We start from the raw sequence: 23366 nt of genomic DNA, 5'->3' as shown, positions 1-23366 counted from the left end.
CAATGCACTGGTCATAGCAAACACCCTCCTCCAACAACACAAGAGAAGACTCTACACATGGACATCCCCAGATCGTCAATACCAAAATCAGACTGATTATATTCTTTGCAGCCAAAGATGGAGAAGCTCTATACAGTCAGGAAAAACAACACCAGGAGCTGACTGTGGCTCAGATTATGAACTTCGTATTGCCAAATTCAGAATTAAATTGAATAAAGTGGGGAAAACCACTAGACCATTCAGGTATGACCTAAATCAAATCCCTTAAGATTATACAGTGGAAGTGAGAAATAGACTCAAGGGATTAGATCTGATAGACAGTGCCTGAAGAACTATGGATGGAAGTTCATGACATTGTCCAGGAAACAGGGATCAAGACCATCCCCAAGAAAAAGAAATGCAAAAAAGCAAAATGGCTGTCTGAGGAGGCCTTACAAATAGCTGTGAATAGAAGAGAAGCGAAAAGCAAAGAAGAAATGGAAAGATAGACCCATTTGAATGCAGAGTTCCAAAGAATAGTAAGGAGAGACAAGAAAGCCTTCCACAGTGATCAGTGCAAAGAAATAGAGGAAAACAATAGAGTAGGAAAAACTAGAGATCTCTTCAAGAAAATTAGAGATACCAAGGGAACCTTTCATGCAAAGATGGGCACAATAAAGGACAAAAATAATATGGACCTAACAGAAGCAGAAGAAGAGGTGGCAAGAATGCACAGAAGAACTACACAAAAAAAATCTTCATGACCAAGATAATCACGATGGTGTGGTCACTCACCTCGAGCCAGACATCATGGAATGTGAAGTCAAGTGGGCCTTAGGAAGCATCATTATGAACAAAGCTAGTGGAGGTGATGGCATTCCTGTTGAGCTATTTCAAATCCTAAAAGATGATGCTGTGAAAGTGCTACACTCAATATGCCAGCAAATTTGGAAAACTCAGCAGTGGCCACAGGACCAGAAAAGGTCAGTTTTCATTCCAATCCCAAAGAAAGGCAATGTCAAAGAATGCTCAAACTACCACACAATTGCACTCATCTCACACGCTAGTAAAGTAATGCTCAAAATTCTCCAAGCCAGCTTCAACAGTACATGAACCATGAACTTCCAGATGTTCAAGCTGGATTTAGAAAAGGCAGAGGAACCAGAGATCAAATTGTCAATATCCGCTGGATCATCAAAAAAGCAAGAGAGTTCCATAAAAACACCGACTTCTGCTTTATTGACTATGCCAAAGCCTTTGACTGTGTGGATCACAACAAACTGTGGCAAATTCTTAAAGAGATGGGAATACCAGACCGCCTGACCTGTCTCTTGAGAAATCTGTATGCAAGTCAGGAAGCAACAGTTAGAACTGGACATGGGACAACAGACTGGTTCCAAATAGGAAAAGGAGTGCATCAAGGCTGTATATTGTCATCCTGCTTATTTAACTTATATGCAGAGTACATCATGAGAAATGCTGGGCTGGAAGAAGCACAAGCTGGAATCAAGATTACCAGGAGAAATATCAATAACCTCGGATATGCAGATGACAACACCCTTATGGCAGAAAGTGGAAAAGAACTAAAGAGCCTCTTGATGAAAGTGAAAGAGGAGAGTGAAAAAAATTGGCTTAAAGCTCAACATTCAGAAATCTAAGATCATGGCATCTGACCCCATCACTTATGGCAAATAGATGCGTAACAGTGGAAACAGTGACAGCCTTTAATTTGGGGGGCTCCAAAATCACTGCAGACGGTGACTACAGCCATGAAATTAAAAGAATCTTCCTTCTTGGAAGAAAAGTCATGACTAATCTAGGCAGCATATTAACAAGTAGAGACATTACTTTGCCAACAAAGGTCTGTCTAGTCAAAGCTATGGTTTTTCCAGTAGTCATGTATGGATATGAGAGTTGGACTATAAAGAAAGTTGAGTGCTGAAGCACTGATGCTTTTGAACTGTGGTGTTGGAGAAAACTCTTGAGAGTCCCTTGGACTGCAAGGAGATCCAACCAGTCCATCATAAAGGAAATCAGTCCTGAATATCCATTGGAAGGACTGATGCTGAAGCTGAAAGCCCAGTACTTTTGCCACCTGATGTAAAGAACTGACTCATTTGAAAGACCCTGATGCTGGGAAAGATTGACGGCGAGAGGAGAAGGGGATGACAGAGGATGAGATGGTTGGATGGCATCACCAACTCAATGGACATGAGTTTGAGTAAATTCGGGGAGTTGGTGATGGACAGGGAGGCCAGCATGCTGCAGTCCATGGGGTTGCAAAGAGTCAGACACAACTGAGCAACTGAACTGAACTGAACTGTTGCTGATATACAGCTGCTATCTATAAAATAGTTATTTAATGAGAACCTACTGTATAGCACAGGGAACTCTACTCTGCTCTGTGCTGAATTAAATGAGAAAGGAAACTAAAAGAGGGGATATGTGTACATGTATAGCTGATTTACTTTGCTGTATAGCAAGAAACTAAAACAACAGTAATCCAATAAAAATTAATAAAAAGTAAATAAATAAAAATTTTAAAACATACATGGAGTAGAACATATAACTGCTCTGCTGAAATCCTCTAACAGCTTCCCATTACATTTAGAACTGAACTCCTAAAAGGCCCACAAGACCTCACCTGACCTGGTCCTTGGTCACCTCTTGGCTCAGCCTTTTACTTGCTCAATCTCCGAACTCCTCCTTCAGTCCCAGGACTCTCTCAGGCTCCTTCCCTCACCAAATTCCATCCCTCCAGCCTCCTCATGGCTGGCTCTGCCCATCTCTCAGTCTATTGAGGCACCATCTTTTCACACTGTGACTGACCACCTTATCAAAAGTACCCCCTGCCCACCCTTATCTCATTTCTTGGGACACTTCTCTCATAACTTGCTAGTCAATGAAATACTAAAACTTACTCACTGTAGAATGAGTACATTCTAGAAAGTACATTCTCTGAGAGCTGAGACTGTGCTTAACTTGCTCATGGCTATACCTCAGTATCAGGTATACTGATGAGTGCTTGCTTGATACTCCAAGAGTGAATTAAAAAAGGCAGAAAGAATGAAATAGATGGCATTGTTGACAGTCTTTGTTGCTGAAACATTATTTTTCTGGAACTTTCCATAGTGAATATTCCAAACTTAATCAACTTTTTAAAAAGTTGGTTATTTTTTAAATAGTGGAGTGAGGATAGGCATGAAACCCTCCACGAAGCCCTGGTGATCCTGAGAAGCTACTTGGCAACTTTTGCGAGCCCATAACTGCTGAGGCCCATCTTTCTACCAGGTGTTTCTGCTGAGGCTGAAAGGCTGATCATAGCATCTAGTACTAACATGTTGTCCTTTAGTTAGAACTTTAGGTCAGTGTTTCCACTGATGATGGAATCACTTCTATCCAACTGGCACTGGATCCAATCCCACTTCTCTGACTTTGCACAACTACCTGAAATTTATGACAGGTCTTGGCAAGTTGCAAGCTGTTGAAAGGACATGTTTTATGGGGAAAGAAGAGGTAGTTAGAGGAGCAGAGCTGGGGGTGGGGCAGGTGGTAATGCACGATGTTTCTCAGACTCAAAGAGCTGGAATTTTGGAATGTCATCTAAAATTATCTATACATGCAATCTGAGAGTGGGTCTCTCCCAGCATTGTCCTGGAGCAGTGGATAGGAAAATTATGATACATTCCCTTGTAAGTCAGCACAAAGCCATTCCTAGATGATTGCCCAGAGATTGGGGTGGAGGTTTGCAGAGCTGGGAAATGGGATGAAATTACCATCATCTTTAAGGCTGTCTATCTATATCAAAATACGAAGGATTTTCAGTGTGTCTTACACACATTTGGGGGTATCTGTTATCAGATTCAAATTGTAGATCTCAGGAACTTAGTGTAACTCCTTCCCTTTCTGATGAGGAAAATGGTCCTGGGTTGAAGGGATGGTGTCAGGTTGGGCCAGTCCTGCCATCAGTGGCTTCATAGATGTTATCCCCTGTGTCCCACTAGTAATCTCTGCCCCCACTTTGCAGAAGGAAAAGCTGAAACCCAGCTCATATATCTGTCTAGGGTCACCAAGAATCTGAGAAATCAGACCAAAGAGAGAACAGTAAATCATCCATCTATTCCAGAGACTATGACCCTTCTTCTACACACATCCCCCCTTATTAAAATGATTTAAAGTTGTCAGTCAAGTCATTTAAATTCTCTGAGGAGAGAGCAAACTCAGAGAAATAAGAGCTGAACCTGAGCAATACACAGATCTAGAAAGTGAAGGGTGTGAGCAGGAGCAGTCATACAAGCATGGGCATATGCTGCCCTGTCCTCAGGATGTCCTCAGGATGCTGCCACTCCATCCACAGAATACTGCATCCTCTCCCAACAGCAGGTAGGGCCGCAGACATTATTTCTGTGACTTTGTACTTATGCTGCTTTCTAGTCTGCCAGCCCCAGAGTTGATCCCTGGTATCTCAAGCAGCCTTGGTTAAGCTTGTCCATTTTTTCTCTGTCCTTTCTACCATCCCTTTTCACCCCAAGCTCCTTCTCACCTCTTTTTAGTCATTTATCTCCAAGTTCACTGCTGCCATTTTGCTGGCCCTCCATGTTTCTGCAACTGCTCAGTGCCACAGGGACATTTTAAACCATCCTTAGGGAGATGGCTCAGAGGAGCAGCTTTCTGGCTGGTGTGCAATATAATTTTTTTAGCTATATAAATTTTGAGATGTGTTTATACAGAAGGCCCAGTGTTTGGGAGATTTTCTCTTCTTCCCTGTGTTTTGAACTTGGCTTGTTTACATACTGCTTTGGTACCTGGAGACACATATGGTATTTTGCCTTCGTTTTCTTAGATCTTGAAAAATCTGGATAGCATTTGTTGTTCCAAAGTGATTTTCTCCTTTTTAAAGTTTTCCTGAGGCAAATGTTACACATGACTGCTTTAAAATATTTAAGCATTCTAGATATTCAGAATGTAGAAGAGAATGTCCAACCTTCAAGACAATTTCAGTTTAGGTATGTTTTTTAAATAGAGAATATACTCATATGATTCAAAAGTCAAACATATAAGAGTTTTACAGTGAAAGTGTCCTAGTTTTCCCACCCATCTAGGTCCCATTGCATCTCTACTTGTAGCCAGTTGCTACAAGTTGCTTTTGGATCTTTCCAGAGTTTCTTTAGCAAATATAAGAAAATACAAATATATATATTTATTCAATCCCTTTCTTTTGCACAAAAGGTAGCAAACTACATGCACTATTTTTGCATCTTGCTTTTAAAATTTTACAACAGAGCAAATTTGGCTTAGAACATAAAGAAATCAAAAATAAAAGGCAATTTGCACACATGTGCACACACACACACATGGATGTGCACACTTCTTTTTTTGGTATAACTAAGCAGCCATGAAATTAAAAGATGCTTACTCCTTGGAAGGAAAGTTAGGACCAACCTAGATAGCATATTCAAAAGCAGAGACATTACTTTGCCAACAAAGGTCCATCTAGTCAAGGCTATGGTTTTTCCTGTGGTCATGTATGGATGTGAGAGTGAACTATAAAGAAAGCTGAGCGCAGAAGAATTGATGTTTCTGAATTGTGGTGTTGGAGAAGACTCTTGAGAGTCTCTTGGACTGCAAGGAGATCCAACCAGTCCATCCTAAAGGAGATCAGTCCTGGGTGTTCATTGGAAGGACTGATGTTGAAGCTGAAACTCCAATACTTTGGCCACCTGATGTGAAGAGCTGACTCATTTGAAAAGACCCTGATGCTGGGGAAGATTGAGGGCAGGAGGAGAAGGGGACGACAGAGGATAAGATTGTTGGATGGCATTATAGGCTCAATGGACATGGGTTTGGGTGGACTCCAGCAGTTGGAGATGGACAGGGAGGCGTAGCAGGCTGTGGTTCATGGGGTCGCAAAGAGTCGGACAAGACTGAGCTACTGAACTGACTGACTGAAGCAGGCTAAATTAACTGAGTCAATAATTGTTCAGCTTGCTCTTCTTTATGGGCCTTAGTAAGAAATAAACTATTAAGAAGGTCTGGTGTTCCTTTTCTGATGTAAAAGTTTTGGATGAGAAGATCCCATTTGACAGGTAACAGCAGAAGATGGGAGCAGGGGAGCCAGTCTAAGAGCCAGAACTGCCCAGGTTCACGTTTTGCTTATTCAAACACATTGAGATGCACCTCTTTTAGGGCCAACCAAAATTGAGCGACTGAACTGAACTGAACTCTGGGCAATGTATTTAAAAATATATAAGGGTTGAAAGGCCCCTCTGGATGGTGCTGTCTAGCCCCTCATCTTACAGAGGACTAGAAAGTAAATCATCGCTGATCATACAGCACATTTAATGGCAGAAGCAGAAACCAGATTGCTCTTCTTTGTTCTTAGACCAGTGTTCAAAAGACTATTTCCTGCTATCCTCCATTTCCTTGTGGAGGAAGGTAGTAGCCTAGTCCTGTCATTAGTCCATATTTAGAGGAACACTGGATGGCCTGTGCTCAATTCGCTTAGCTGCATCCCTGGGCTCTCCTAATTGCAACCGCCCGAAATCTCACTCAAACCATCAGAGGGGAGATGAATCCATCTTTGAACCTAGAACCAAACTTCAGAGCAAATGGGCAAAGGTAAGGATTTGCTTCAGGGGCAATTTGGACAAGACACCCATGTGCTGGGACTCTCTTCCTTTGTTTTTGTTTTGAAAATCATGTTGGAAGGACTCCAAGGGCCCTTGGGTCACACACCCACTCCTACACTCAGAGGCAGAACAATAGGATAAGCAGCAGCCACTGAACTGTGATACTGAAGCGAAAGGAACTAGTTCAAACCCCAAAGGGGATGCTCCTGGCAGAAAAAAGCCCATGAAGGCTGGAAAGGCAAACATGACATTCTCCCCTTTACGTTTCCCCTCCTTTGCACAGCTGGGCCCAGTGACTTCATCTCAACTTCTGTCAGTGACCAGAATCCTGAGATATTCTGCTGATTTGCCTGGCCCCCCAGACATTTCAGTTCATCACCATGCAGGCAGATTCCTTAGAGTGAGATATTAGCCCAGCAGAAATCCAAGTTTCAATAGAAAATCAACAATTAACCTTATATTCTGAACGAAAGTTTTAAGTGATATTACAAAAGAAAGACATTTTTATTTTTAAATCAAGTTCTTAACCACTGCAAATTGCACGTGAACTTAAATGACTGAACTCAGAAGACTATACATTACTGGAAAATATTTATCACAGGCAAGAACACTTTCTATGCCAGAGCTTCAAAAAAAAAAAAAAATCTCTCTTTTCTGTGCACCCTATTCTATTATTTCAGATTGAGCTTCTGAGATTTATTCATTTCATTCTTCTTCACTCTTCTCAAAAAGAAGAGATATTTCACCCTCTCGTTTAGACTGGTTTAAAAAACTACTGCATTGTTTGTTCTACAAAAGTCTTCTGTTCCATTTATGTATTTCAGCCACAGATTCCAGAGCTTTCCCAAGTCTCACTAGTTTCAAACAGTAAGAAGGCCAACAGGAACAGACCCCCTCTCCACAGGAGTGGAGGCTCAGATGTTCTGTGCTGCCTCAGACTCTGGCCATAATTGATTGCTTTAAGTGTTACCCCCAATCCAACGTGTGCTCCTCAAAAATCTTTTTTAGGATTTTAAGGTCAAATATATATACCAAAAGATGTACCATCTTAACCATTTTTAAATGTGAAAAGAAAGTGAAAGTCACTCAGTCATGTCCAATTTTTTGCAATTCCATGGACTGGGGCCTGCTGGGCTCCTCTGTCCATGGAATTCTCCAGGCCAGAATACTGGAGTGGGTAGCCATTCCCTTCTCCAGGTAATCTTCCTGACCCAGGGAGCAAACCCAGGTCTTCCACGTTGCAGGCAGATTCTTTACTGTCTGAGCCACCAGGGAAGCCCATTTTTAAATGTACAGATCAGTAATGTGAAGTACATGCACATTGTCATGCAACCCATCTCCAAAACTCTCTTCATCCTAAAGAACCAAAGTTCCATACTTAATAAACAACTCCCCAGGCCTCCCTCCCCCTAAGCCCTGGCAACCACCACTCTACGTTCTGTTCCAGTGACTATGGCTACTCCAGGTGCTTCATAAAAGTGCAATAATACAGTATTTGTCTTTTTGTGGCTGGCTATTTCACTTAGCATAGTGTCCTCAAGGAACCTTTCAGATTCCCTTCTTTAGCATATGTCATAGCATACGTATGTCAGAACTCCCTTTCTCTTTAAGGCTGAAGAATATTCCATTGTATGTATATACCACATTTTGCCTATCCATTCATCAGTCAATAGACACTTGGGTTCCTTCCACTTTTTGGCTATTGTGAATACTATGAATTCACAATACTGCTATGAATATGAGTGCACAAATACCTCTTTGAGACTCTGCTTTCAATTCTGAAGGGTATGTACCCAAAACTGGAATACTGGATCATATGGTATTCTATTTTTAATTTTTTTTTGAGAAGCCATCCTACTATTTTCTACAGCACCTACCCAATTTTACATTCCCACCAACAGTGCACAAGGACTCCAATTTCTCCACATCCTTGCCAATGATTGTTACTTTCATTTTAGTTTTTTGTTCTATAGTAGTCATCCTAATGGGTGTGATTTCATTTCCCCAAGATTTTTAAATGAAACTAAGGGAGGAATTCTCTCCCATGATGGAAGCTATGGAGATGGGACTCTAGAGTTAATTGTCATATTTCTTGACACGTGAAGACAGTCTGTGTTGTTATTTGAATTTTATCCCATTCAACCTTTTATTTGTGTATTTGTGGTTGCATTGGGTGTTAGTTGTGGCATGTAGAATCTTTGTTGTGGTGCACGAACTCTCTAGTTGCAGCACATGGGCTCACTATTTGAGTTGCATTGGCTTAGTTGCTCCATGGCATATGGGATCTTAGTTCCCCAACCAGAGATAGAACCTGCATCCCCTGCATTGCAAAGCAGATTCCTAACCACTGGACCACCAGGGAAGTTCCCATGTTGAATTTTTAGGACACAAATTAATTCTACCCATTTCCCCTCCAAAGTTTGGAACCCAACTGAAACCTTTTTAAAAAGCACAATAGACTTCAATGGGGATCAAAATAAACAGCATCAGTACCTTTCAAGGACGACTGGAAACTATGACTGGAAGTCTAGCTTGTCTTCCCATTCCTCTTCCCCCACTAAATGGAATTTATTTACCAGGCAACAGAGGCAAAGAAGGCCCTGGTGGGTTTACTATACAGAAAGACTGCATTCGGCCTAGGGACAGGCAGGATCCACAACAGAACCAGAGGGGGAAGGCAGTGCCTGGAACTACCCCTTCGCCTATCTCACCACCAGAATAAGCCACTCCTTCATCTTGGAAGAAAGGAGTCTGGAAAAAAGAATGGAAGTTCAGTCCCCAGAAGCTCTGAAAAAGCTTATTTTTGTGGATGTTGAAGAAATCTCCCTCCCCTTGCTTCCCCAATAGTTATAACCTTTGGGCTTCTTAGGGCTTCCCTGGTGGTTCAGACAGTAAAGCGTCTGCCTGCAATGCAGGAGACCCGGGTTCAATCCCTGGATTGGGAAGATCCTCTGGAGAAGAAAATGGCAGCCCACCCCAGTACTCCTGTCCGGAAAATTCCATGGACAGAGGAGCCTAGTAGGCTATAGTCCATGGGGTCGCAAAGAGTCGGACACGACTGAGCAACATCACTTTCATTTTCACTTTGGGCTTCTTACAGCATAGGACTCAGCTCTGCAAAAAGGCAACTGTTCTTGCTGTGAAAGGATGCTGTATTCACATGAGTAGGGCTGTTTCCTGACATCGTTACAACTTCTTTGTGAAGACACTGAGGTCAGCTCTGGGACCTAAAGGCTCTGAAATGGGTCTGCACAGAACATATTAAATTTGCTCGAGGCTGTTCTGGTGCCCAAGCATGAAAATTCACTCTCCAATCTGTCTTCCACTTCACATTCTCCCACGTAGGACATTCAACAGAGCTCACTGGAGATTATGTAAGGAACTCAAATGAAGGCATGAAATGACTCCAAATAATAAATGCCAGCAATATTAAAATGCCCTGATTTGAACTATATGAAATGTCTCTACATTATTAAATTCTCAGGGAGGAATTAAAGTCCAAAAAAAAATAAATATCCTTTCTCTTGAAGGTTGAGCTCTAAAGAAATCAAAAGTTGACAATTATTTCCTGCCCAATTTCTTTTTGGCTCAGGGTCAGGAAGAGTGTCTCATTCAGCAATGGTGGTAGAGTCTGGCTCTTTCCACAGCTGCTTCCCCTGCAGAACAATCCTGGCTTCAGGTTCTCCAGGCTGTCACTCCCTTGGTCAGTTGTCTGGAGTTGGTGACTTGTGAACTTAAACTCAGATGGGAGAAACCCATTCTCATGGGGTCAGTACTGCAGCCAAAGGGCCCTCTCCTCATCTGGCGGAAGTCTAAGGCTGGCTGAGGCGTGGGTGCCGTGGCGATAACTCTTCTCAGAAGCTGCTTCTCCTCAAACCCAGAAAGAGGAGGCCCACCTCAAAGATGCATCTCTGCCTGCTTGGAAGTTAAGACTGACCCAGCTATAGCAAGCACATTGCTTCTTCCACATGGGCCTCTGCAGTTCTTGAAGAAATGGAGCTGTTTTTAACTTCTCCAAGAGTCTATCTCTAAAGGGAGGCAGGCCTGTGACATGAAGAGCGGCTGTAGGACCAGAGCAGCTGCAGATGCTACCACGGACTTAGAAAGCCAGTCACCTGCAAGACCAAGGCTGTTTAACTCAAGGCCCAAGGCACTCGACTCTCCAAGGGAGAATGGACAATATGGAGAAATATTATTGATATTTATAGTTATTATAGTTATAATATTATAATATTAATAGTTAGGTAAGACACATCTTTTCATTGTAGGGAAGAATTGTGGGTTTCAAGTTAACCAGACATGGAGAAGCTCTAAATGATTACATTGCCTCTGTAAATCATGGAGGCAATTTACCTCAGGTTAGTGGAAACTTCAGTCCTTGTCCTCTTTGAAAAAAGAAATACTCAAAGGTGTGGACAACTGAAAGTCTTCAGCCTGGTATTTATTTTAACCTAAAGGTCTAAAATGTTAACCTCCAGAGGATAAGCAACAAGGACTTACTGTACAGAATAGGGAACTATATTCAATATCCTGTGTAAACCTTCATGAAAAAGAATATGGAGATATATAACTGAATCACATTGCTGTATAGCAGAAATAAACATCACATTATAAATCAACCATATGCCAATAAAATCAGAATTTTAAAAAATTCTATGAAGTTTTCTTTTTCGTTTTCCTTTTTTTTTTTTAAGAGAGAGAAACTTGCTCTACATTTTAAGGACTTTGAGAACATTAAATAACCCAACTAATGCTCACTGGTCTTTCAAGAACAAAGTTAATGATTTTCTGGTCTATAGGTAGCCTTACCCCCTTCTAAACTGCTTGGTTGGTTGTTGTATTTTGAATCCCCACTGGTTTGACATTTAAAGCCTGTGCAAAGAGAGCAGGGGTGCTTGGCCAAGCCCTTTCAGCCCTGTAGTACATAAAGTGCCTGCGAGCAGCCAGTCACCCGTACTGGTTGAAGTCAAAGGGTACTTGTCCTATTGTTTTTAAAACTCTTCGACCAAATTATATTTTAGACTTCTCCTGTAGGTGTGTCAATTTGAAAACTCAAGCTTTTCATGTAACAAAACGGTTTTTAAAAGGGGAATCTAACAAAAATTACCTGAAGAGTAGTGGGAGTTTAAGAGCTCAGGGAATCTAGGCTTTGGACTTCCTTGGAGGTTCAGTGGTTAAGAATCCACCTGCCAATGCAGGGGACATGGGTTCAATCTGTGGTCCAGGAAGATCCCATATGCCACGGGGCAACTAAGCCCATGGGCCACAACTACTGAGCCCACACGCTGCAACTACTGAAGCCCGTGCCCCCTAGAGCCTGTGCTCCACAATGAGAGAAGGCCGTGCTCACCACAACTAGAGAAGGTTCATGCACAGCAGTGAAAGCCCAGCACAGCCCCCAAAATAAATAACAGATAATAAAATGAAGTTAAAAATTTTTTAATTCATATGAAAAAAGAGAGCTGTGCTTTGGAAGTAATAATGCACAAATGGAGAAGGACTTCAAGCCATACAATAAAGCACGGTATGAAAGACCTGTGCTTTCTATGCGGCAGTTCTGTCACAGAGACAGGATAAATATTTGGGGACAGGACCCATTAGTGAACTGTGAACCCTATTGAGCAAGTTGCAAACCTAATTCTCATTGAAGAAATGCAAATAGAACACATCAGAGTGAATCACTAGAAGTACAGTAAGAACAATCTGATGAAAATTTCCACTCATTTTGTGTACTCACAGGTAGGTGTGAACCAGGACAATACCTATCACTTTGCATAAAATAGAATTCTTACTGTGGGTTGTGGCTTTTTAAAAAAGTTTGAATACACTATTATGTAGAAACACCTCAGGCATCCAAAACACTGAGAGGAGGTTACACGGTGAAGCTCATTTTCCACAGCTAGACTAGGACAGACACATTTTGAAAAACAGACGCAGGACATACAGTGTTAGAGATTATATATTTGCATTATCCAAGTTTTCTGTGATAAAGAAAATTGTCATCCACAGAAACATGATTATAAACAGATCAAATAACCTAGAAGTAAATGGAGTAAATAATATAAACCTCTTTTTTCATTCCTCCTCTTCCAATCCTAGTGCCTTGGGCAAAGGAAACCATCAACAGTTTGATATGCATTATTACAAACGCTTTTCTAGGCACGCACAGACACACATATGCCATACATATGTAAATAGGTTCCTAACCATACGTATGTAAACAGTCAGTCAGTCAGTTCAGTCGCTCAGTCGTGTCCAACTCTTTGCGACCCCATGAATCACAGCAGACCAGGCCTCCCTGTCCATCACCAACTCCTGGAGTTTACTCAGACTCACATCCATGGAGTCAGTGATGCCATCCAGCCATCTCATCCTCTGTCGTCCCCTTCTCGTCCTGCCCCCAATCCCTGCCAGCATCAGAGTTTTTTCCAATGAGTCAACTCTTCGCATGAGGTGGCCAAAGTACTGGAGTTTCAGCTTTAGCATCATTCCTTCCAAAGAACACCCAGGGCTGATCTCCTTTAGAGTGGACTGGTTGGATCTCCTTGCAGTCCAAGGGACTCTCAAGAGTCTTCTCCAACACCACAGTTCAAAAGCTTCAATTCTTCGGCACTCAGCTTTCTTCACAGTCCAACTTTCACATCCATACATGACCACTGGAAAAACCATAGCCTTGACTAGACAGACCTTGTTTATTGGCAAAGTAATGTCTCTGCTTTTGAATATGCTATCTAGGTTGGTCATAACTTTCCTTCCAAGGAGCAAGCATTTTTTATTTTCATGGCTGCAGTCACCACCTGCAGTGATTCTGGAGCCCCCAAAAATAAAGTCTGACACTGTTTCCACTGTTTCCCCATCTATTTCCCATGAAGTGATGGGACCAGATGCCATGATCTTAGTTTTCTGAATGTTGAGCTTTAAGCCAACTTTTCACTCTCCTCTTTTACTTTCATCAAGAGGCTTTTTAGTTCCTCTTCACTTTCTGCCATAAGGGTGGTGTCATCTGCATATCTGAGGTTATTGATATTTCTCCCGGCAATCTTGATTCCAGCTTGTGTTTCTTCCAGCCCAGCGTTTTTCATGATGTACTCTGCATAGAAGTTAAATAAGCAGGGTGACAATATACAGCCTTGATGGACTCCTTTTCCTATTTGGAACCAGTCTGTTGTTACATGTCCAGTTCTAACTGTTGCTTCCTGACCTGCATATAGGCTTCTCAAGAGGCAGGTCAAGTGGTCTGGTATTCCCATCTCTTTCAGAATTTTCCACAGTTTATTGTGATCCACACAGTCAAAGGCTTTGGCATAGTCAATAAAGCAGAAATAGCTGTTTTTCTGGAACTCTCTTGCTTTTTCCATGATCCAGTGGATGTTGGCAATTTGATCTCTGGTTCCTCTGCCTTTTCTAAAACCAGCTTGAACATCTGGAAGTTCATGGTTCACGTATTGCTGAAGCCTGGCTTGCAGAATTTTGAGCATTACTTTACGAGCGTGTGAGATGAGTGCAATTGTGCAGTAGTTTGAGTATTCTTTGGCATTGCCTTTCTTTGGGATTGGAATGGAAACTGACCTTTTCCAGTCCTGTGGCCACTGCTGAGCTTTCCAAATGTGCTGGCATATTGAGTGCAGCACTTTCACAGCATCATCTTCCAGGATTTGAAATAGCTCAACTGGAATTCCATCACCTCCACTAGCTTTGTTCGTAGTGATGCTTTGTAAGGCCCACTTGACTTCACATTCCAGGATGTCTGGCTCTGGGTCAGTGATCACACCATCATGATTATCTTGGTCGTGAAGATATTTTTTGTACAGTTCTTCTGTGTATTCTTGCCACCTCTTCTTAATATCTTCTGCTTCTATTAGGTCCATACCATTTCTGTCCTTTATCAAGCCCATCTTTGCCTGAAATGTTTCCTTGCTATCTCTAATTTTCTTGACGAGATCTCTAGTCTTTCCCATTCTGTTGTTTTCCTCTATTTCTTTGCATTGATCACTGAGGAAGGCTTTATCTTTCCTTGCTATGTAAACAGGATACTGCAATTAAATATTATTGTGCAACTTGTTTTCCACAGCACTTTGTCTTACAAATATTTTCATGTCCACACTATAAACCTGTTTTTATGTGCTGCAGAGTATTGCGTGGTAGGAATTGACATGTACTAATTCAACAATTTCTTCATTTATGTACAATTACGTTGTTTCTAATTTGTTATTTCAAAAAATGCTTCAATACACATTCTTATACCTGATTCCTAGGACACTTGCATAAAGATTCTTTAGACTGGATGCCTACAGTCAAGAGTTTTAAAATCAGAGTCTTGCTCATGTTGTTTAGTTGCTAAGTCATGTCCAACTCTTTGTGACCCCATGGACTATAGCCCTCCAGCCTCCTCTGTCCGTGGGATTTCCCAGGCAAGAATACTGGAGTGGGTTGCCATTTCCTCCTCCAGGGGATCTTCCAGACCCAGGGATCAAAGCTGTGTCTCTGGCATTGGCAGGCAGATTCTTTACTGCTGAGTCACCAGGGAAGTCCAAAATCAGAAGGTAGATACATTTTAAAAATTAATATACACTGCCAAATTGTCCACCTGAAAGGCTATATGGACTAATACTTCCTCCAACAATGACAGAGTGCTCATTTACTCACATTATCTCCAGTACTGCTGCTGCTGCTAAGTTGCTTCAGTCGTGTATGACTCTGTGCAACCCCATAGACGGCAGCCCACCAGGCTCCCCCGTCCCTGGGATTCTCCAGGCAAGAACACTGGAGTGGGTTGCCATTTCCTTCTCCAATGCATGAAAGTGAAAAGTCAAAGTGAAGTCGCTCAGTCGTGTCCGACTCCTAGTGACCCCATGGACTGCAGCCTACCAGGCTCCTCCATCCATGGGATTTTCCAGGCAAGTGTAATCTCCGGTACTAGCTATTACCAATCCTTTCAAATCTGCCTTTTCAAGGAAGAGGAAAGTGGTCCTCATTTTAATTTTTGACTGTTTATGAAGTTGAACGTTTATGCTTGCTTATAGTTCTTTATAAAAATATCTTTATGCCCTCTGTCCATCTTTTGTCTGGTTTATAACTGCTTTAATATTATGGGTCTTTAATTATTGTCGGGGGCCAGAGTGAGGTACTCCGCCCGTGACAAAGGTCATGAGGAAGGAGGCTCAACATATGCAAAGGCGGGATCGAGCCTCAGGAGTCCCCCTGGAACTCCTCGAGCATCTACCCCCATAACCAGAGCCTGCCTACTTTACTACTTTGTGCTCTCACCTACATCTCTGACTTTACGGGGGGCTGTCCCCCACCACCTCTTTCGGAGAAGGAGTTAACCTAGAGCTCCAGTTAATAATTCCTGGGCATGATAAGAGTGTTTTAACCTACAAACTCCTCTGAAGGTTCTCTAGCCTGCCTGACAGGCTTGTCCGGCCACATGTGATTGCTCACAGCCTCCCAACCGTGAGAGGCACGAGATGCTTTAAACCTTCTAAAAACAGGTTCCTTAGAAAAGTTAGAAAACTATTAGTATAAGTATAATGGGCTGATTAGAAATTGTATTGGTGAAGGGTTTTTCATTTGTTGAGCCAATGTTTGTTGCTAAGTCTCCATACCCCCTGCCCTTACACACATTAATGAATATATAGAAATAAGTATTAACCTTTGATATTAATCACGTTAGACCTTAGGCTAAGTAAATTCTTTCCTTAACTAAAACCCACTACACCGTCACCCTATAGGAATGTAACTTTATTTGGGTGGTGTCTGTTTTGAGAATAATCACCCCTGGAGAAATAAGTGTCCTGGTTGACTGACCGCTGTCACAAGGAGAGGGTCATAAATTGTCAGCAGGCCCCCCTGGCCAGAAGATGATGCAACACCCCTAAGACCTCTGTATACATTTGTATGAAGCACCTGACTTTGATAAAAGTCAGGACTGATGACCCTGCGTGACTTTTGCATAACATCTCAGTGTATAAAAGTAGACCATGGAAAATAAAGAATTGGGATCAGTTTCTCGAAATACTGGTCTCCCCATGTCTCTCTCTCTTTCACTCTGGCTGAGTCTCCATCTGGAGCTCGGAACCCACCATGCTTACTAATTATGCCTGGGCTTCTAAGATCCGACCAGGGAGGCCTCAGTGTCTCCTCTCCTTCGGGAGAACAGAAGGACGCCTGTGGCCTACGTAAGTGGTGCAAACTTCTTGTCTTGAAATTTTATTGGTCTCCCGCGTAAACCAAGCCACTCAGCCTCTTTTCTCCACTGAATTTTCCTACTGAGCTATCCTCATTCTATTACTCTTTATATCCTTAATTAACATTTAATTAAGCAATTGTTTCCTGATCTTCGCCTACGCCGTCTCTCCTTCGAATACCCTGGATCAGCCGGGGCTGGTCCCCGGCAAATTATGTTGTATTTCAGATAATCTCCCAATCTTTTGTCTCCTCTTTATATTTATGTATGATTTTTTGGCCATGCCACATGGCATGTGAGGGATTGCAACTGTTCATGCTGCAATGGAAGCATGGAGTCTTAACCACTGGCCTGCCAGGGAAGACCTTTTAAAAAAAAAATGCAATCAAATCTATCAGTTTTTTTTCCTTTCTTTCTTTCATGGATATTGGGCTTTTCATCTTGCTTGATAAGGTTTTCCTCACTCCACCTTTATAAAAGATATTTTCCCCCAATATTTCCTTCTAATTATATTCATATTTCCATGCAGAGTTGGACACGACTTAGCAACTGAATGATAGCAGTTCAAATTCATTTGGATTTTAATTCTGGTACATGGTATGAAAGAAAAAAGTTTTCCAAGTAGTCAATAATCTCAGCATCATTTATGGAAATGTTCAACTCTTTCTGATTAGCTATCAAACCCCCATCTCCTGCATTGCAAGGCAGATCCTTAACCACTGGATGACCAGGAAAGTCCTTTTAGAAATGGTTCATAAGTTCTCCAAAAGAATGTTTTATATTCATGATGGATAGAAAATATAATGTTTTGAAATCATGGTGGATAATATTTAATATCTTCCCTCTCCTATTTTTGGGAGGGGGAAGGGCCTGAGATTTTTATTTTAAAATTATACAGTAAAAATGATGCTTTTGAGGGGTGGGTACAGTTCCATTAAATTAACTTACGTATGGATTCATGTTACCAGCAACACAACCAGACTATGGAAGAGCTCATCGCTGAAAAAAAATCCCTTGCTCATCCTCTTGGTAATCAAATCTTCTCCTGGCAGTCAATGATCAAATCTCATTGCCATAGTTGTGCCTGTTCAAGAATAGTATATAATGGAATCACAAAGTATGTATCTTTTGAGATTACATAAAGATGTAACCTTTTGGCTTCTTTAACTTAGCATATGATTTTGAATATACGAGTTAAAAATTTACTCCTTTTTAATTGCTGAGTAGTATTTCATTGTGTGGTTGACCATGATTTGTTTATCCATCTACCTGCTGGAAGCTATTTTGATGATTATGAATACAGCTGCTATAAACCACTGCTATAAAACATGTACATGTTTTTATGTGAACACAAGTTTTCATGTGGGCTTCCCTTGTGGCTCAGCTGGTAAAGAATCTACCTCCAATGTAGGAGACTTGGGTTCGATCCCTGGGTTGGGAAGATCCCCTGGAGAAGGGAAAGACTACCCACTCCAGTATTCTGGCCTGGAGAATTCCATGGACTGTATAGTCCATGGGGTCACAAAGACTTGGACACGACTGAGTGACTGTCACTTATGCTTTCAAGTTTTCATGTAACTTGTGAAACTGCTAGTATATTTATGTTTAAAGACACTGCCAATCTGTTTTGAATGCAAAATGCATCATTTTACATTTCCACCAGCAATCTGAGAAGTTCAGCTGCCTTGCAACCTCATCAGCCCTTGCTTCTGTCAGATCAGTTCAGTTGCTCAGTCGTGTCCGACTCTTTGCAACCCCATGGACTGCAGTACGCCAGGCCTTCCTGTCCATCACCAACTCCCAGAGTTTACTCAAACTCATGTCCATCGTGTTGGTGATTCCATCCAACCATCTCATCCTCTGTCATCCCCTTCTCCTCCCACCTTCAATCTTTCCCAGCATCAGGGTCTTTTCAAATGAGTCAGTTCCTTGCATCAGGTGGCCAAAGTACTGGAGTTTCAGTTTCAGCATCAGTCTTTTCAATGAATATTCAGGACTGATTTCCTTTAGGATGGACTGGTTGGATCTCCTTGCAGTCCAAGGAGGGACTCTCAAGAGTCTTCTCCAACACCACAGTTCAAAAGCATCAATTCTTTGGTGCTCAGCTTTCTTTATAGTCCCACTTTCACATTCATACATGACCACTGGAAAAACCATAGCTTTGACCAGACAGACCTTTGTTGGTAAAGTAATGTCTCTGCTTTTTAATATGTTGTCTAGGTTGGTTATAACTTTCCTTCCAAGGAGCAAGATTCTTTTAATTTCATGGCTGCAGTCACCATCTGCAGTGATTTTGGAGCCCCCAAAAATAAAGTCTGTCACTGTTTCCATTGTTTCCCCATCTATTTGCCATGAAGTGATGGGACCAGATGTCATGATCTTCGTTTTCTGAATGTTGAGTTTTAAGCCAATTTTTTCACTCTCCTCTTTCACTTTCATGAATAGGCTCTTTAGTTCTTTGCTTTCTGCCATAAGGAGTGTCATCTGCATATCTGAGGTTGGTTTTTCTCCCGGCAATCTTGATTCCAGTTTGTGCTTCTTCCAGCCAAGTATTTCTCATGATGTACTCCGCATAAGTTAAATAAGCAGGGTGACAGTATACAGCCTTGACGTACTCTTTTCCTATTTTAAACCACTCTGTTGTTCCATGTCCAGTTCTAACTGTTGCTTCTTGACCAGCACACAGATTTCTCAGGAGGCAGGTCAGGTGGTCTGGTATTCCCATCTCTTCAAGAATTTTCTAGTTTGTTGTGATCCACACAGTCTAAGGCTTTGATGTAGTCAATAAAGAAAAAGTAGCTGTTTTTCTGGAACTCTCTTGCTTTTTTGATGATCCAGCGGATGTTGACAATTTGATCTCTGGTTCCTCTACCTTTTCTAAATCCAGCTTGAACATCTTAAGTTCACGGTTCATATACTGTTGTTACAGGCAGTATTAAGATACCTAATGTAGGTTTTCCATTCTCACTCTACTGTTAAACAGTCAACACATCTTGTCTATCCTATTACTCCTAAAACACTCAATCTATGATTAATGAAATAAATAGTACTGTAGTCTCTTTGTAACAATCAGGTGGTACCTTCTAGAAGAAATCTAACACTTCAACATCTTCCCTAATCCCACCTTTCAGTCTGATTGAACTAAAGACTTAGCTATTCATGTTTTACAGGGAGACTAATTTAATCCAGTGACGTGTAATCATATACTCTTACAATACTCTGTCATTTATAAATTCTACTCAGATAGGGAAAGGTGCTTTCTGAGAGCCCTGCTCTTTTGCACTTACAATGCAAAAGGAAGGCTTTTCCCTCAGTGCCTTCCATAAACCCTTCCTCTCTTAAAAAGGAAACAGGAAAACAAAGTAATTAAGAGCATGGGTTCTGCCTATCCATGAAATATAAACAGAATCAGGAACACAGAGAACAGCCTGGTGGTTGCAAGGGGAGGGGGTGGGAGAGGGTTGGATTGGGAGTTTAGGATTAGCAGATGCAAACTGGTATATACATAAAGGATAAATAAAAAGGTCTTATTGTATAGCCCAGGGAACTATATTCAATATCCTGTGATAAACAATAATGGAAAAGACTATGTTAAAAAAAAGTATACATATATGTATAACTGAGTCACTTTCATAATAGCAGTAATTAACATAACATTGTACTTAAACTATATTTACATAAATTTTTAAAACTGGCATAAAAATGATCATCATAAATACAAAACAAATGAAACTAAAGTCTGTTAAAAAAAAAAAAAAAGGCTTGGATTATGCGTTCTGGTTGAATCCTAGCTCATCAATTATTTCAGTTCAGTTCAGTCACTCAGTCGTGTCCGACTCTTTGCAACCCCATGAATCGCAGCACGCCAGGCCTCCCTGTCCATCACCATCTCCCAGAGTTCAACCAAATTGACGTCCATCGAATCAGTGATGCCATCCAGCCATCTTATCCTCTGTTGTCCCTTCTTGTCCTGCCCCCAATCCCTGCCAGCATCAGAGTCTTTTCCAGTGAGTCAACTCTTCGCATGAGGTGGCCAAAGTATTGGAGTTTCAGATTTAGCATTAGTTCTCCCAATGAACACCCAGGACTGATCTCCTTTAGAATGGACTGATTGGATCTCCCTGCAGTCCAAGGGACTCTCAAGAGTCTTCTCCAACACCATAGTTCAAAAGCATCAATTCTTCGGCACTCAGCTTTCTTCACAGTCCAACTTTCACATCCATACATGACCACTGGAAAAACCATAGCCTTGACTAGACAGACCTTTGTTGGCAAAGTAATGTCTCTGCTTTTGAAAATGCTATCTAGGCTGGTCCTAACTTTGCTTCCAAGAAGTAAGCATCTTTTAATTTCATGGCTGCAATCACCATCTGCAGTGATTCTGGAGCCCAAAAAAATAAAGTCTGACACTGTTTCCACTGTTTCCCCATCTATTTCCCATGAAGTGATGGGATCAGATGCCATGATCTTAGTTTTCTGAATGTTGAGCTTTAGGCCAACTTTTTCACTCTCCTCTTTTACTTTCATCAAGAGGCTTTTTAATTCCTCTTCACTTTCTGCCATAAGAGTGGTGTCATCTGCATATCTGAGGTTATTGATATTTCTCCCAGAAATCTTGATTCCAGCTTGTGCTTCTTCCAGCCCAGCATTTCTCATGATGTACTCTGCATAGAAGTTAAATAAGCAGGGTGACAATATACAGCCTTGATGGACTCCTTTTCCTATTTGGAACCAGTCTGTTGTTACATGTCCAATTCTAACTGTTGCTTCCTGACCTGTATATAGGCTTCTCAAGAGGCAGGTCAAGTGGTCTGGTATTCCCATCTCTTTCAGAATTTTCCACAGTTTATTGTGATCCACACAGTCAAAGGCTTTGGCATAGTCAATAAAGCAGAAATAGCTGTTTTTCTGGAACTCTCTTGCTTTTTCCATGATCCAGTGGATGTTGGCAATTTGATCTCTGGTTCCTCTGCCTTTTCTAAATCCAGCTTGAACATCTGGAAGTTCATGGTTCACGTATTGCTGAAGCCTGGCTTGCAGAATTTTGAGCATTACTTTACGAGCGTGTGAGATGAGTGCAATTGTGCAGTAGTTTGAGTATTCTTTGGCATTGCCTTTCTTTGGGATTGGAATGGAAACTGACCTTTTCCAGTCCTGTGGCCACTGCTGAGCTTTCCAAATGTGCTGGCATATTGAGTGCAGCACTTTCACAGCATCATCTTCCAGGATTTGAAATAGCTCAACTGGAATTCCATCACCTCCACTAGCTTTGTTCGTAGTGATGCTTTCTAAGGCCCACTTGACTTCACATTCCAGGATGTCTGGTTCTAGGTGAGTGGTATACCATCATGATTATCTTGGTTGTGAAGATCTTTTTTGTACAGTTCTTCTGTGTATTCTTGCCACCTCTTCTTAGTATCTTCTGCTTCTGTTAGGTCCATACCATTTCTGTCCTTATCAAGCCCATCTTTTCACGAAATGTTCCCTTGGTATCTCTAATTTTCTTGACGAGATCCCTAGTCTTTCCCATTCTGTTGTTTTCCTCTATTTCTTTGCATTGATTGCTGAGGAAGGCTTTCTTATCTCTCCTTGCTAGTCTTTGGAACTCTGCATCAGACGCTTTTATCTTTCCTTTTCTCCTTTGCTTTTCACTTCTCTTCTTTTCACAGATATTTGTAAGGCCTCCCCAGACAGCCATTTTGCTTTTTTGCATTTCTTTTCCATGGGGATGGTCTTGATCCCTGTCTCCTGTACAAAGTCACGAACCTCCGTCCATAGTTCATCAGGCACTCTATCAGATCTAGTCCCTTAAATCTATTTCTCACTTCCACTGTATAATCATAAGGGATTTGATTTAGGTCATACCTGAATGGTCTAGTGGTTTTCCCTACTTTCTTCAATTTAAGTCTGAATTTGGCAATAAGGAGTTCACGAGCTGAGCCACAGTCAGCTCCTGGTCTTGTTTTTGCTGACTCTATAGAGCTTCTCCATCTTTGGCTGCAAAGAATATAATCAATCTGATTTTGGTGTTGACCATCTGGTGATGTCCATGTGTAGAGTCTTCTCTTGTGTTGTTGGAGAGGGTGTTTGCTATGACCAGTGCGTTTTCTTGGCAAAACTCTATTAGCCTTTGCCTTGCTTCATTCCGTATTCCAAGGCCAAATTTGCCTGTTACTCCAGGTGTTTCTTGACATCCTACTTTTGCATTCCAGTCCCCTATAATGAAAAGGACATCTTTTTTGGGTGTTAGTTCTAAAAGGTCTTATAGGTCTTCATAGAACCGTTCAACTTCAGCTTCTTCAGCTTTACTGGTTGGGGCATAGACTTGGATTACTGTGATACTGAATGGTTTGCCTTGGAAACGAACAGAGATCATTCTGTTGTTTTTGAGATTGCATCCAAGTACTGCATTTCAGACTCTCTTGTTGACCATGATGGCTACTCCATTTCTTCTAAGGGATTCCTGCCCACAGTAGTAGATATAATGGTCATCTGAGTTAAATTCACCCATTCCAGTCCATTTTAGTTCACTGATTCCTAGAATGTCGATGTTCACTCTTGCTGGGAATCTC

Source organism: Bos indicus x Bos taurus, chromosome 8, assembly GCF_003369695.1.
Source record: "Bos indicus x Bos taurus breed Angus x Brahman F1 hybrid chromosome 8, Bos_hybrid_MaternalHap_v2.0, whole genome shotgun sequence".
Classification (NCBI taxonomy): domain Eukaryota; kingdom Metazoa; phylum Chordata; class Mammalia; order Artiodactyla; family Bovidae; genus Bos; species Bos indicus x Bos taurus.
The sequence above is the reverse complement of the archived record's forward strand: the minus strand, read 5'-3'. Positions refer to the sequence as shown.